The sequence below is a fragment of the Tupaia chinensis genome, unplaced genomic scaffold, assembly GCF_000334495.1.
Source record: "Tupaia chinensis unplaced genomic scaffold, TupChi_1.0 Scaffold144806_1, whole genome shotgun sequence".
NCBI classification, from domain to species: Eukaryota; Metazoa; Chordata; class Mammalia; order Scandentia; family Tupaiidae; genus Tupaia; species Tupaia belangeri.
This window is the reverse complement of record NW_006204667.1, coordinates 620,078-634,305: the sequence shown is the minus strand read 5'-3', so window position 1 is coordinate 634,305 and position 14,228 is coordinate 620,078.

The following is a 14,228-nucleotide window of genomic DNA, read 5'->3' as shown; positions in this document are numbered from 1 at the left end:
TTGAACTGTGGTTGACCATTTGGGAGTCCAGCACTTTACCCACCACGCCACCTGCTGGCCCCACCTTAGCCTATTTTAAATGCTTTTGGAACACATTAGTCTACAGTTGGACAAAATCATCTATCGCAAAGACTACTTTGCAGGCAAGTGTTAAATACCTCACATAACTTACTGACTACAATACCCAAAGTGAAAACACGGGATGATTGTATAGGTATGCGAAATCAGTTTCTACCGAATGTGTACAATTTCACGCCATCATAAAGGCAAAACATTGTAAGCTGAACTGTCACAAGTCAGGGACAGCCTGTACTTCTTTATCTGTCTTCCTCCCCTGTGATTACTCCTATTAAAAGGGAATTAGTTTTGTCTTCTATTCTCCGAGGGGCCTTGCTTACCTGGAGGCAGAGCTCCACTCATTCTGCGGTCTCTTCCAGTCCCCTGGGAGAGGGCAGTCCCAGGGTGTGGACTCGCTGGATGCTTGTGAGCCAGCAATGATCCAAAACAGGCTGAAAGTACCCTCGGTGCCTGTGAACTGTCCAAATTCACGGCTGTAGCATAAAAACTGGAGCCTCTCCAGCCCCACGAGGCCCCTATAACAAACCCAGATGTTCATGGATTTAGCTTTGGGCACAGATTTGGAATGAAACTGTATGGCAAATTGTTCCTTGTTTTAATGAGTCAGAATTTCTTTTAAGCCCTTTTTACGGTGAAAATTGTTTGTAAATATTGAAAAAGTTACGACTAAGTTGATCTTGAAGACCATGTATTTTGTTGGTACTTGGTTTTATTTACTCGTGTTTATTGCTTGTAACTGTCCCCGTCTTCATGACATGGGGACACTCGTTTACTCTTAGTTGAGCTAAGAGCAGTTTAAAGTTTAAAAAAACGCCTTTTGTCTATACTTGTCAGACGAGCAAGTTGATCATGTGAAAACACTTAGTTTGAATGCAGAGTATTCTCCTGGGAGGAGCAAAAGGAACGACTGACATTCTCATATTGCAAATCACGGAGTTGCTCATTTGGATACGGACGACCTCATACTGAATCTCGTGACAGTTTGTAGAGGCCCAAAGCATGCCCAGAATCTGGGAGAGGCTGAATCTTTTATTTTTTAAAATTATTTATTTAATTTTATTTGTTATTAATATTGTTATTATTTTAATTGAGAGAGAGAGAGAGAGAAAGTGAGAAAACAAGCCGCCAGGTTCACAATTCAAACCATGGTCAGGTCCAGCGCCCCTATCACCATGTCATCTGCTGGGCCCACGGCTGGTCTTTTTAAATGTGGGACGTTAGCAGAGAAGTTCAGTGGGGACCAGCAGATGGTAAAATGGTTACATCACTGGACTCCCACATAGTCGATAGTGGTTCGAGTCCCAGACCCAGTGGCTTAAAACTCATGCTGGGCACATGTGAGTGCATGCCCCAAATCCTGAGAAGAGAATGAAGGAAAAAGAATTATGGTGTGGTCATTTCCCCGAGGGGTGATTTCTTGCTTTCTGTCTCTCTTTGTCTCTCTGACAAGCGCCTGTGCCCTGTGGCAAAAATCTCTCTAAAAAATTTTTTTAAAAGCAAAAATCTCTAAAGAAAAAAAAAAGTTTAGAGAGTGTCTCCAGCAACTGGACTTTGATTCCCTAGAAAGTAGGTTTGTGCCTTAGGTTGAGGCTGACACTAACCAACCAAACCTCCTGATAGTGGCTGGACTGGGGTCATGCCCTTGAGTCACCAAATTCCAGTTCCCTGTTTTCACAGAACTAAAACACCCTCTGTGAATCTGGAGGAGGAAACCTGCATCATCTGTCCTTCTCAGTGTTGAAATGAAGGACACGCTGCCTCCACATAAAGCATCTTGACATTTGAGAAAACAGCAGAAGCCAAAGGGCCATTTGCAGCCTCCGTCTGCCCTTCTCCCGAAGCAGGTTATAAAACCCATGAATGGGGCCAGCAGGTGGTATGGTGACTGGGGCACTGGACTCCCACATGCCTGACCATGGTTCGAGTCCCAGACCTGGCAGCTTGCTTTCCCACTTTCTCTATCTCTCTATCTCTGTCTCTTTCTGGTGAGCATGTGTACCCTATAGCAAACTGAAAAATAATAGTAATAAATAAAATTAAATACATAATTCTAAAAAATAAATAAACCTATGAAGGTTACCCTCCAATCCTCTGTTTTTCTACCCTGAAGACCATCATTTAAGAGGTACCTTTCCTTTACTCAGAAGAAAGGAACATTCTTATCTCTGAAGACAAAGGGACTCAAGGAGAATCTGAACGAACAGGCCTCATTAAACCATAAGATCATGCCCTCTCTGTCTAATTACAAGTCTCTGTGACCATCCATCTTTTCATCAAGCCTAAGCATAGAAACGCATGCATGTAGGTCAGTCAAAAAAGCAAAAATCAGTGATGGCACCCCCTCTGTGATGCTGAGGCTCTAGGAGAAGGTCCCAGACTCATGTCCTGAGGTCTGCTTGTGCAGCCAGGGTGCATGCACATACACGTGTGTACCTGTGGCCCCGGCTGGTGGGGCTGGGGGTAAGATGACAGCACGAAGACCCTGTTGTGGGGAATGCCTGTCTCTTACCCTTGCTGTCTCCTTCTCTTGTGTGAAACATACATAAATAACTTACACAAATACACAAGTTACCTTGTTTCTTTGGTCTTTATTTCCTTAGGAAAGCTCTTGCATCAGGTAAAATGCACCTTAAAGGAATGTGTGTGTTTTTCTCTTGCTAATCTGGGTTTTGTTATAGGTGCCTCAGTTAGAACCCTACCTCACTTAGAATAAGAAGTCTGACCGCCAAGGTAATTGTTTGTCTGTTTGTCCGCAGCTGCTTGCAGCAGGCCAGGTGGTAGCACAGCTAAAGCCTGGGAGGGTCAGAACTTCTGCTCCAGGTATGTCCCGGAATCTCTGACGTAACAAGCGGACCGGTCCCGACATGTGGCTGTGGCTGAGGGCCTCGGGCACTTCACGCCCTGCACATGAAGCTGGGTGGTGAGCCTGCTGGAGGAGACATGGAGGGAGTCATTACGTATGGGCTCCGTGGTTCCCAGAGCGGCTCTGCAAAGCTGCGGAAATCAGAGTGCTGCTCTAGCTCAGTGGTCCTTGTGCCAAACGCGAGACAAACAAGCTCTTCTAAATGGTCAGAATCATTTGTCATCCGTCTGTGGGTCGTGATGATGGCAGAGGGACCCCGGGGGCTGCTGGGACCACAAGTAAAGGCTCAGCCAGAAAGCTGTACACCTGTACACACACACACACACACACACACACACACACAGACACACGTTTCAAAAATGAGATTGACCAAGGATAGAGCTCTGAAAAAAATTCTAGTACAGGAAGACATTTGAGTCAAATCTGCTTTAATTGTTAGGGGTTGGTAAGGCACTATTATAGTCTCTGTTAAAATGTATTTAATACATTTGAGGAAAGATGGCAGGAGGGAAGTTTCACTGAAATATCTATTAACTAGGGTGGTTATCCAACCTTCTCAAATTTAGCGATCTGGGGATGAGTATAAAGTGAGAGAACAAAAATGCTTATCTCTTGGGAAGTAGTTCTGTCTCTATTTCATACGTACGACCGTGTATCACTTAACGATGGGGACACTGTGAGAAATGCATGGCCAAGTGATTCTGTCATTGTGGGGACTTTGTAGAGGGCGTCAACACAAACCTAGGCAGTGTGGCCTTCTAGTCCGTGGGCTATATGGGCACTTTATAAAGAGCCTGAGAGCTTCTTTAAGTCCACCATCATAGAAACACTGCCATGGTCCCCGATGGCTTTATGTGGCACAGGACTGGCTTTTACCATTAGACGTGGAAATATTAATACATAGAGAAGGGATCTGTGTTGGTGATGCAAAGGAAGTCTTATAAGAACATAATCTGAGAGAATCAAGTGTACCGGTTTACCACAAGAAGCCTGGAAAGATGTCCAAGTGTGGAACTGTTGATTTTATACAGCCTTTTATTTTATTTTTTTTCTTATTGGGCGCATGCGCTCGCCAGACAGACAGAGATAGACAGAGAGACAGAAAGCGAGAAATCACCCCCCAGGGGGGTTGGCCACGCTGCAATCCCTTCTCCTCTATTCTCCTCTCAGAATCTTGGGCAAGCACGCACACGCGCCCGGCGTGAGTTTGCCACCGGGTCCGGGACTCGACCCGCAGTTGACTACATGGGAGTCCAGCGACCTAGCCATTATGCTAACTGCTGGTCCCAACAGCATTTTTAACATGTATTATGTGATCTTCTGTTTTAGAGTAATGTTCTACTATGCAAAATCATCAATTTGAGTCCTAAAATCTGTAGATTATCTCACACGCACACACACACACACACACACACACCAATGTTTGTGAATGAGTCATGACTTGGGATCATGTTCTAAAGTTAACAAATAGAGCAGAAATCATGAATTATGAACGTTTGCCTGAAAGCTTTTAAGTCACTCAGACGAATCATATAGACGATTTTGTTTCTATAGTAAGAACCGTGCTTGCTAAAGGTGAAGTGTGCACAGAGCTAGGATAAGAAAGGGCACGTGCAAGTCTTCACCTTGATGTGTCCAAACAATTCCACTTGATAAAGATGGCTGCCATTGAAAACAGCTCTCAAGTCCCTACCGAGAGGTTAGTGGATGGTTTTAAGGAGTTTCTGCTTTATTGCAGGGTTTATGCCATTATGTGTTATTTTAATATTGGACTTTTGTATTCATAATAAACATTGGTAATAATGGGTTGTCAGAAAAGTCATGACTTACTTTTTGTTTTTCCTTTTTTTAAAGAACTATTTAATTTTATTATTATTATGTTAATTTGAACAGGGAGAGAGAAAAAGGAGAAGTGAGAAAGCAGATCGATGTTTTTCTATGTGAAAATGGATTTTGCATTCTTTTCTTTGTAAGAGTGACTTTTCCTACCATCCAATAATTCTTTTCTTGTGAGGAGAATTAAAAGAATGAGTGGTATCTCAAGTCATGGGGGCTGGATTTCAAGGTCTGCTCAAATGTAAAGAATATAGCATACAATTCCATTTTAAATATTTATTTAGTTATACATCTATGTATTTACACATTTATTTATTTACTTTTACATGCCAGAGGGTGCTTACATTTGCCAGAGGGAGACAAGAGAGAGAAAGGAGAAAGAACCCTCCCCCAGTGGGCGTGGTCACGCTGCAATCACTTATCCTCCTTTTCTCCAGTCTGTTAGGATTTGGGGTACTCTTGCACACGTTTTCTAAGCTGCTGGGGTCAAGAATCTAACTGTGGTCAGCCAGAGGTGTCCAGCCCTCTTTACCACCAGGCTACAGGGCTGACATGCCACTCTCTTTTAAAAAAACAAAACAAGCAAAAAATACAACCAACTTTTGGTTGAATTGGTTTCACTTTGGATTAGAAGTTGTTTTCTGTATATTGTGCCTAGCTGCCTGCTGCAGTTTTAATGTGTTTCCCTAAAAAGCATGCATTGGACATTGAATCTCCAATGCGAAAGTGTTGAAATGGAGGGCCTAAGGATAGGTGGTTAGCCCTGAGGACAGAATGAATAGGTTAGTGTCATTATCACACAAGTGGATCCGCTGTAAAAGCGGGAGTTCAGCGCCTCCTTGCGCTCTCTTTCACCTTCTCTTTGCCCTTCTGCAAGACCCTTTCCATATTCCAGCCCTTAATCTTGGACTTGCCAGCCTCCGGAACCATGAACTAATACATTTCTGCTCATTATAAATTTTGGAGGGATCCTGTAATAGCACAAAACTAAGAGCACATACCCACCTACTCCTCTCCTCTCCCCCCACCTTTATTTATTTATTTATTTTGGTACAAAGGAAGAAGATGGATTTAATCTCCTTAAGTTAGCAACTTGGTTGTTTTGCTGTCTTTCCCATAAAATTGATTTTTATAGATATGTCATATCAGTCTTTCTTCTTTTTTAAGAATTGTTTTACTTTAATTAATGATGACTATTATTATTGTTTTAATTTGCTGCAGGGCATGCTCACTCACGAAGTGAGAATGGAGAGAGAGAGAGAGAGAGAGAGAGAGAGAATGGGAAAGTGAGAAAGCTAGCCTCCAGGTACGGGATTTGAACCATGGTTGGCCATGTGGCAGTCTAGCACCTTAATCACCATGCTACCTGCTGGCCCTCAGTCTTTCTTCTTGCAATTCATTTTGTATGTGAGTCTGAGATTGTGTGTGTGTGAGGCGGGTATGTGGGTGAGTGTCTGAGAGTTTCAAGACATCTTAGCTTGAGTGTGAGGGAGAGTCACACACATCTGAAATTCCTATACGCAGTGGGAGTAGCTCTGGCACAAGCCTCTTGATAAGAGAAAGGATCAATGTGAGAATTCAACCTGAGGGAAGAAGGAGGCTGACAAGGGACCTCGGCCCGGTAAGAAAGGCTTATCTTGGTGGCGGCAAGGACGTGCTCTGAGGATACCATGGGCGTTTTCCTCAGGCCTGTCTCCTGATCCAATACTTCATGGATTCTTTTCCTGATTCCGCAGGAGAGCAGGGTGAGTGGTTTGACTAGAAACTCCATGAGACACTGTGGTCCTGTGGCCCCCACGGTGCCACCTTAGTAATACTCGAATAGAGAAGCCTCAGGAGATGGGATGGGACCAAGCTGTGGCCGTTTGGATTCATGACGCCTGACACTACAGCAGGTGCCAGCCCGACCAGAATTATTCATGAGCACGCGCGAGGCCCTGTCTTGGGACTCCGAGAAATTGATGAGTCACAAAGCAGAAAAATTTGAGTTATTACTGCTAATGGAACCACATCTGTACCCACCGTCCGCGGAGGGCCAGAGAAATTCTGTTTCGCCTTTATTATTACGCAGTGTACGGAACGGTGGTTACTTGTTTACACAGCTACTCCTCTGCCGTGGTCCAAGACTCTGCAGGCCACGGACGACGATTTTTATCAGTCTTCCCTTGTCTAGAACCTAGCCTTCGCCCTGGTATACAGTAGGTGCTCATTAAGTGTTTTGTTTTCTTTTTTTCTTTTTGAGAGATGAGAGGTCTCTGTATTTGTTGATGATTATGGAAATAACTAACTACCTGAAACAAAATCACTGGGGGAGACCCTGACTTTGTTTCCAGGTAGTGTCTTCCTTCACAGCCGATTGCCATGAATATGAATAAGGTCGCCGACAGAGCTCTTGCCAGAGAGGACAATGGCGAATTAGAATTTGAGGAAGGCGCCTGGAAATATCCCATTAGATTAGAGCAGTCATGTTTTCATCCAGAGGTTGGATAAAGGAGAAAAGGGAGTATTTCAGCGAGAGGCTTTGCAAGGCTGACAATGAGTAGAGCACAATGCGAGCCTCAGTTTATTGTGTGTGAATGAATGCGCTGGCATTTCTAGGCAGTAACCTATACAGCTGCTTTGCCCGGGGAGGGGCCGCGCAGGGGAGCCGGAGGAGGAGGTGTTCGGGTTGTAAAAATAGAACCCGTGTGAGCCACGGAAGAAAAGGGATGCTAGGATGACCGGGCTCCGCCACTTCTGCGGCTCTGCCACATTCCTCAGAACAAACAGCTATTAAAATCCGCGCACACAAAGCCTGGAGCAGGCTTCGTAATGACAAGCGCTGTCAGCACACTATAATTAACATGGGGGTGGTATAATTTATAAGGAATGCACTGTACAGTTTAACGCCAACACAGAGGGGAATATCTGTGGTGAGCCTGCAGAATCAAAAGTAGCCTTACCGCTTTTTGCAAGCATCTTTCTTTCCAAATGCTCTCTAATTTATTTCTTTAACTCACAAAAGCCTTTGTCGCACAGAGTTCTGTGCCAGGCAAGATTGAGCCTCTTAGGTGACCCTTCACCTCCCCTCCCCCTCCCACATTAATCAAGAAGGAAAGCCTCAGCAGACTGTCTTTGCTGTACATAATTAAGCAGTTCTGAATGCTCCGTGAAACTCAAATGGGATGGCACGGAGTCTGGTAATAGGACAGTTAATGGGATGAGACTAGCACTCACTCTGCCTCTGTAATAAGCAAAAGGCTTTTTGCTTTCCAACTGAGGATGGGAAGAGAAGGGAGCAGTCACAAAAGGGGACAACAATGACGACGTGGAGTTGTTGGGCACCTCACTCTACCGTTTATGATTGTCTCCAAAAGGGAAAATGCACCCTAACTGCACCGGATGACCTCTTAATTACCCTTGTTCAGGGACCCATAATAAGCAGAGGCTTTTACTTGTGCATAGCTGCGAGTTGGTGCAAGAAGAGATTTTCCCAGAAAATAGCACTAATTGGGCGGTTTTTACCTCTCCACCCTTCTTTCTGCCTCCTGCAAGCCTTACACTAGCTGAACTGTTTCCTGAGGAGGAGATGTTTAAGAAAATGATGTGTTATGTTGCTGTCAGCGGATGGTCAACATACGTATTTGTCACGAAGAATCATTTTCTAGGTCTGTGGTTCTCTCCTGCTGACCTCAAACACAAAAAGAACATGTCTTTCTTTTCCTGAAAGAAACACACACACACACACACACACACACACACACACACAACTGGGTAAAATGATCTTTGAAGCAAGAAAATCCAGTGATAGAAATCAAGTTATTTTTAGCTCTACAATTTTGGTGCCACGAATTAAAAATGCATGTGACTTTGTCCATTGAACACCTTGGTGAAAAAAAAAATCCCTGTGCTACAGACGCTGTGAGAATAGCAGGCATAACGCAGTCATTAAATGATCCTGCAGAGGAGAAAACATATCAAACATTCATCTGAGAGGCAACCGAGCAGCACCGCGAATCTGCTCTCTCTGCGTTATGAGACGTGTGGGATATGGAAACCTGGAGGAGCAAAAACCAGCCCTGGAATTCAGGAACCAGTCCAAGGACCGGTGGGGATCCCTTAGGATGCCATTGTCCACAGAGATGCTCAAAGGGGAAGGAGGGGGCGTGGCCTCATAGCTCACTTCGCAGCAAGCTGAGGTGTGGAGTTTGGGCTTCTGTTTGGGGCTAGGCTGCTGGCTTTCCTGTGCTCCCTTCAGAAAGTACCTCCATTTCATGCAAAAGAAACCAGCGAAATTTCTTTCAGGGCCTTGAGGCTTTCCAATTGCAGAGAGTCATGGAGGCCTGACTAGCGTCCCCAGTTCTATTTCTCTGGGGATTCCAAAATTAGAGACAACACTTGGCTCCTGAGAAATATTTTCCCTGGGTGTGGTTGGGGATGCAGGTGTTTTGCTTAAGAGGCTGGGGCTGGAAACAGTGAAGCATCCTCTGTTTTTTGAAAGGTAACAACGTGGAGAATGGAAAACCTGCGCTTCCTTTCCAGAAGGACGAACAGAAGTCCTTTCATTCACAGCCATCCTATTTTATTTCAGATCCAGAAACCGTTCCATTTAAGCAGAAATCTCAGCATATGCTATCTTGCTCCCAAACAGCAAACGGTGGCTTAAAATAAGCAGGCCTGCATTTCAAGTGCTCTCTGAAAACAATACCGACATGCCTTTCTCCTCGTAGGACGCGTCTGGCAGCACGGTTGCGAAGATGCTCTCTCTTTCTTTTTCCCGTTGCTCTCAACCACGCACGCACGCACGAAGCAAATGTAAAGAGAATCCGAGAGCGGTTTGTAATTCGCGCAAGGTTAATTGCACTATTTATAGATGAAACTGTAAAGCAGCATCCCTCCGCGTGACCCTCCAGGGTCACCGTCGTAATAGCAGCCTCAGTGGAGCCCTGACCAGTCAGGAATTACGGTCTGTGATACCGAGGATGCTGGCAGTTCAATCACAGCGCTGTTTCCATAGAGAACTCCATACATTGAAAGCGCTGATACTGTTTTCCCTCCAAATGACAGCCTTGACAGATGGGCCAAAAGCACGGCAGACGTTTGAACAAGGAAATAGAGAGGGAGCCGGCTGGAAGCTGGGCTTCACGCAGCCAGCCGGGGATGATGAATAGAGTGTGATTGTGTCTGACAGGTAGTAATATAACTATTCATTCACCGCGGAACACCTGGAGCACACTATATTAAATGGTACAAGATGGAGAGATTCTGTGACAAGAATAGGAAGTGTGAATCCCGGGCTGAGTTTAGGTACAGCAATATACAAGGTCAGGGGTCAAGCAATACCCACTGCCTCCGTGCAGGCTGTAATTAAATTATTTGCTTACTAAAGTGTTTCTAATGTTTTGCTAACATGTTGCCAGGATCATTACTTCAGCATGTCTGAGCACTTCAAATAAAAGCGGCTTCTCATCCCCACCCCCGCCTCTCTTTCTCTTTGACTCTCTCTCTCTCCCTGCCAACTCCAGTTATTTCTTTTCTCATCTGAAGTCTCTTTCTCCTTTTTTGTTTTGCTCCTGTTGCTGCTGCTCCAAATAATAGTTCCAGAAATGCCCAGAGGAAGGCTGACAGATCCGAGAGTCAGCATCACACTGGGCCCAGCGTCGTTCTGCTTGGACAAGGGTGGCATGGGTGCCAGCTGTTCGCCGGTCACATCTCTGGTGGGTGTTCTTTATGGTGGGATGCCGGAGGAGAAGGCAGAGCTGGGAGACCTACTGGCTTTGCAGAGGAAGCAGGGCTGTGTTTGCAAATGTTTGTCTTTTGCCTCTAAAGTAAGCAAAAACACACCGAGATGTTGCAGAGTAGTGGGAAAATCGTTTCCTTTTTTTTTTTTTTTTTTTTTTTTTTTAAAGAGAGATTTTTGTTATAGGGCACGTGCACTCACTCGAGACCCAAAGAGACAGAGAGGAAGTGAGACATCACACTCTGGGGTAAGACGGCCACGCTGCTACCTCTTCTCTCTTCTCTTCTTGCGATCTTGGGCACCCATGCACGCGCGCCCAGCCTGAGTTTCAAGCCACCCGGTCGGGGACTCAGCCATGTGGGAGTCCAGCGTCTTAACCACTACCCCACCTGCAGGTGCCAAGAATTGCTTTCAAAGCCAAGGGTGAGGAAGCGGTGGGAAGTTTAAAGAGTTAGACTATTTTCCAGAACAAGTAACCTCTTCTCCAACCTTCCTGCGGACCTGGCTCAATATTGATTGTTGAGAAAGTCATGACTTTCATGTTTGCAGAGAAAAGCATAGAACAATACGTCATGCCTCCCCTGACAACCTAATATTTCTACACCTGCTTCAGTATTAATTTTTAATTGCCATGTCTGTCTCCACATTCTGCAAGCTTTAGTCCCAGGAAGTATCATGTCATAAAACATGATCGTGCTCACTGTTTCAGATTTGGCAGTTTAACTGTACTTACGTGTGAGTGTGTTACCCACCTCTCCTTCACACACACACACACACACACTGAAATGGCAGAGTTAAGCTGTCCCCTTTCACAACGCGCGTGCATGTGTGGGTGTGGGTGTGTGTGGGGAGCGCTCCCACGAATATTCTGCCATCTGAGTCTTCCTCATATTCAGATGGGACCCTCGTCTGTGTCTAAGTCCTCCGGAAAGGAAACACTTGGTGGTGGCTTTGACATGGGTTAGCGTTCATCCACCGCCACCTCAAATTAGTTTTGCTTGTCACTTTCTTCATTCGCAGGAGTCTGTGACAGCCAAGAAAGGTCACAGTGCTGCCATCGCGGGGCTATTTGGAGGGTCCCTCTGGGAACTGAGATACGGGTCACTTTCGTCTTTTCCCATTCCATTTTCTCTCCTCGTCTTTGAGGCTGATGGGCTGGTAGGAAGATAGCTCTGACAGCAGGCTCACCTCTGTCGAAAGCTCTCCGTACCCGACTTTGCAGTTTCAGATTCGCCTTGCTCAGGAAAAACACCTAGTATTTGGGCCTAGTTCTCTCTTTCAGCCCACTTCAGTGCAAGCACATGGGTTTTGCATGCACCTCTCTGCTTAGCCTTAGCTATGGACCACAGGATCTTGGCAAAGCCCCCGCAGCCCAACGCTCTAACAGACACTATCAAGTCTTGTTCTCTCCCTCTTTCATCCTCCTTCACACTCATCTTTTCCAGCCTGTATTGCTCAGCTGTTTTAAATACTGTCGGCTTTAATTTATGGATATATCTATACCTTCATTTGTGCCCACAGATCTACATATATTTTAGCTGACTCATCTTCGGAAAGAATATTTAGCTGCTGTCAGCTCTGTTTTGGCCTTGAAATAATATGTTTTTGAGAACAGGGGAAATGTGCAAAATCCTATTTGATGAATCTCGTAAGAAACCCCAAATGAAAGCTTATAATAGAACCTCTGCTTTTTTTCAGTCTTGATGAACTTTCTCCGTGGATCAGTTTTTGTTAGTGACATTAGCACATGCACTTTTTATAAGCCTACCACCAAATGTTTTTTATCGCCTTGCCACCTTCTTTTTAAATGCACTCTGCTTTGTTTACCGCCTGGAAGACAGTCATTGCGTGGCCCTTGTATCTAAGGCATGTCCTTTTTCCTTCTAGCTGAAAGACTGCACAATACATCGTGCTGCCAATAAATGGGAAGGGACTGTTTTGCAAAATAAGCAAATTGGATTATTCAGTGTGTAAATAGGCACTCGGTCTTTCTTCCCATGGAAATCAGGAAAAGCAATTTGCTTGTGTAGAAAAAAACCTGCACCGCCACTCTCAGTCCCCCTCTTGGCTGGCATTGGGAGTTCATTAAAGGTGAGGAAAAGGAATTCGTTAGCACCCATCTGGATGAAGACAGTCATTAACTAATTTGCTCCCATTTTTCTGCAGTTTAAACAGATACTATGAAAAATATTCGGTTGAGAAATCTTTCCTGTTGTATTCATGTTAAGATAATGATGTGAAAACTGGGTTCCTGGAGTCTTTAGAAGCTTCATTTATAAAACGATATTCAAAGTCACCCAATAATTTATCATGTGTGTTTAGGGGGAATTAGACTGGTGCATCACAAGAATGAATTAACCTTTTTTTTTTTTTTTTTTTTAGGAAACAATGGATCAAGGTTGCTAAAGTGTAAATGGGTATTATTTGAAATGAAGAATTATGTTATTTCGTTTGTGCAGTGAAGAAAGTTGCTCACTTTTTTTAAAAAAGTTTTTTTTACCATAGAATGCCTGTGCTCACTAGAGAAACAGAGACAGAGAGAGACGGTGAGAGGGAAAGTGAGAAATCACCCCCCACGGGAGGTAACCACACTGCAGTCTCTTCTCCTCCATGCTCATCCTGGGATATTGGATACACATGCACACATGCCCAGCATGAATTTCAAGTTGCCCAATTCTAGGACTCGAACTGTGGTTTGCCACGTGAGTAGTTAGTGCCGTAACCACTACACCACCTGCTGGTCCCCCCAAATTGCTAACTTTTAAACACCGTTTCCATCCTATGAGGATAAACCAGAAATGTGGTTAAAATGAATATTAGTAGGGTTAGCAGGGATCATGGTGGTTAAGGTGCTGGACTCCCACGTAACCAACCATGCTCCATGTCCTGGACCTGGCAACTCTTTCACTTTCTCTTTCTCTCTGCCTGTATCAAGTTAAATAGTAATAATAATAAATAAAATAATAATAAATAAAATTAAATGAATAGTTCTTTAAAAATATTAATATTAGCAATTGAACAGTCTTGAACATCATGCTGATGAGGGCCGTTTTAATCATTACTAAGACTATGAGATGACAAAAGAGTCATCTCATCACTTTTTCTCCTAGTCTGAAGATGGAGCTGCCACACTCAGATGATAGTGTGCAGCACTGTGCAGGGGGCGGGCAGAGAGAGAACCACAGCCTACTCTTCCTCAGTTTAGTGCCAGCTCCCCCCACAGCAGTCAGAAAGAGACGGAGCACTCAAGTAACTCCCTTTTCAGAAAGAAAGTATGTAGAACTCTGAGAGATGATGTGCTGTAAGTTTACAATGTGTAGGAGGTTGTTCAAGGTGTATAACGAACGTATGCAGGTATTTATACTTACTCTTTAATTTTTGGGGGGGAGAGAGGTTTTTGCTATAGGGCGCATGCTCTCACCAGAAAGACAGTGAGAGTCAGAGAGACAGAAAGTGAGAAATCACCCCCCAGGGTGAATGGCCACACTGCAATCCCTTCTCCTCCATGCTCCTCTCAGGATCTTGGGCATGCACGCACACACGCTCAGTGTGAGCTTAAGCCACCAGGTCCAGGACTTGAACCGTGGTTGACTACATGGGAGTGCAGCGACATAGCCATTATGCCAACTGCTGGTCCCTATACTTAATCTTTCTTGTTTTTTCTTTTAATTGTACCAAAGGTAGGCTTCCCCCCCCCCCCAGTTTTGCTAACGGGGGTGTGCAAACCGTGGA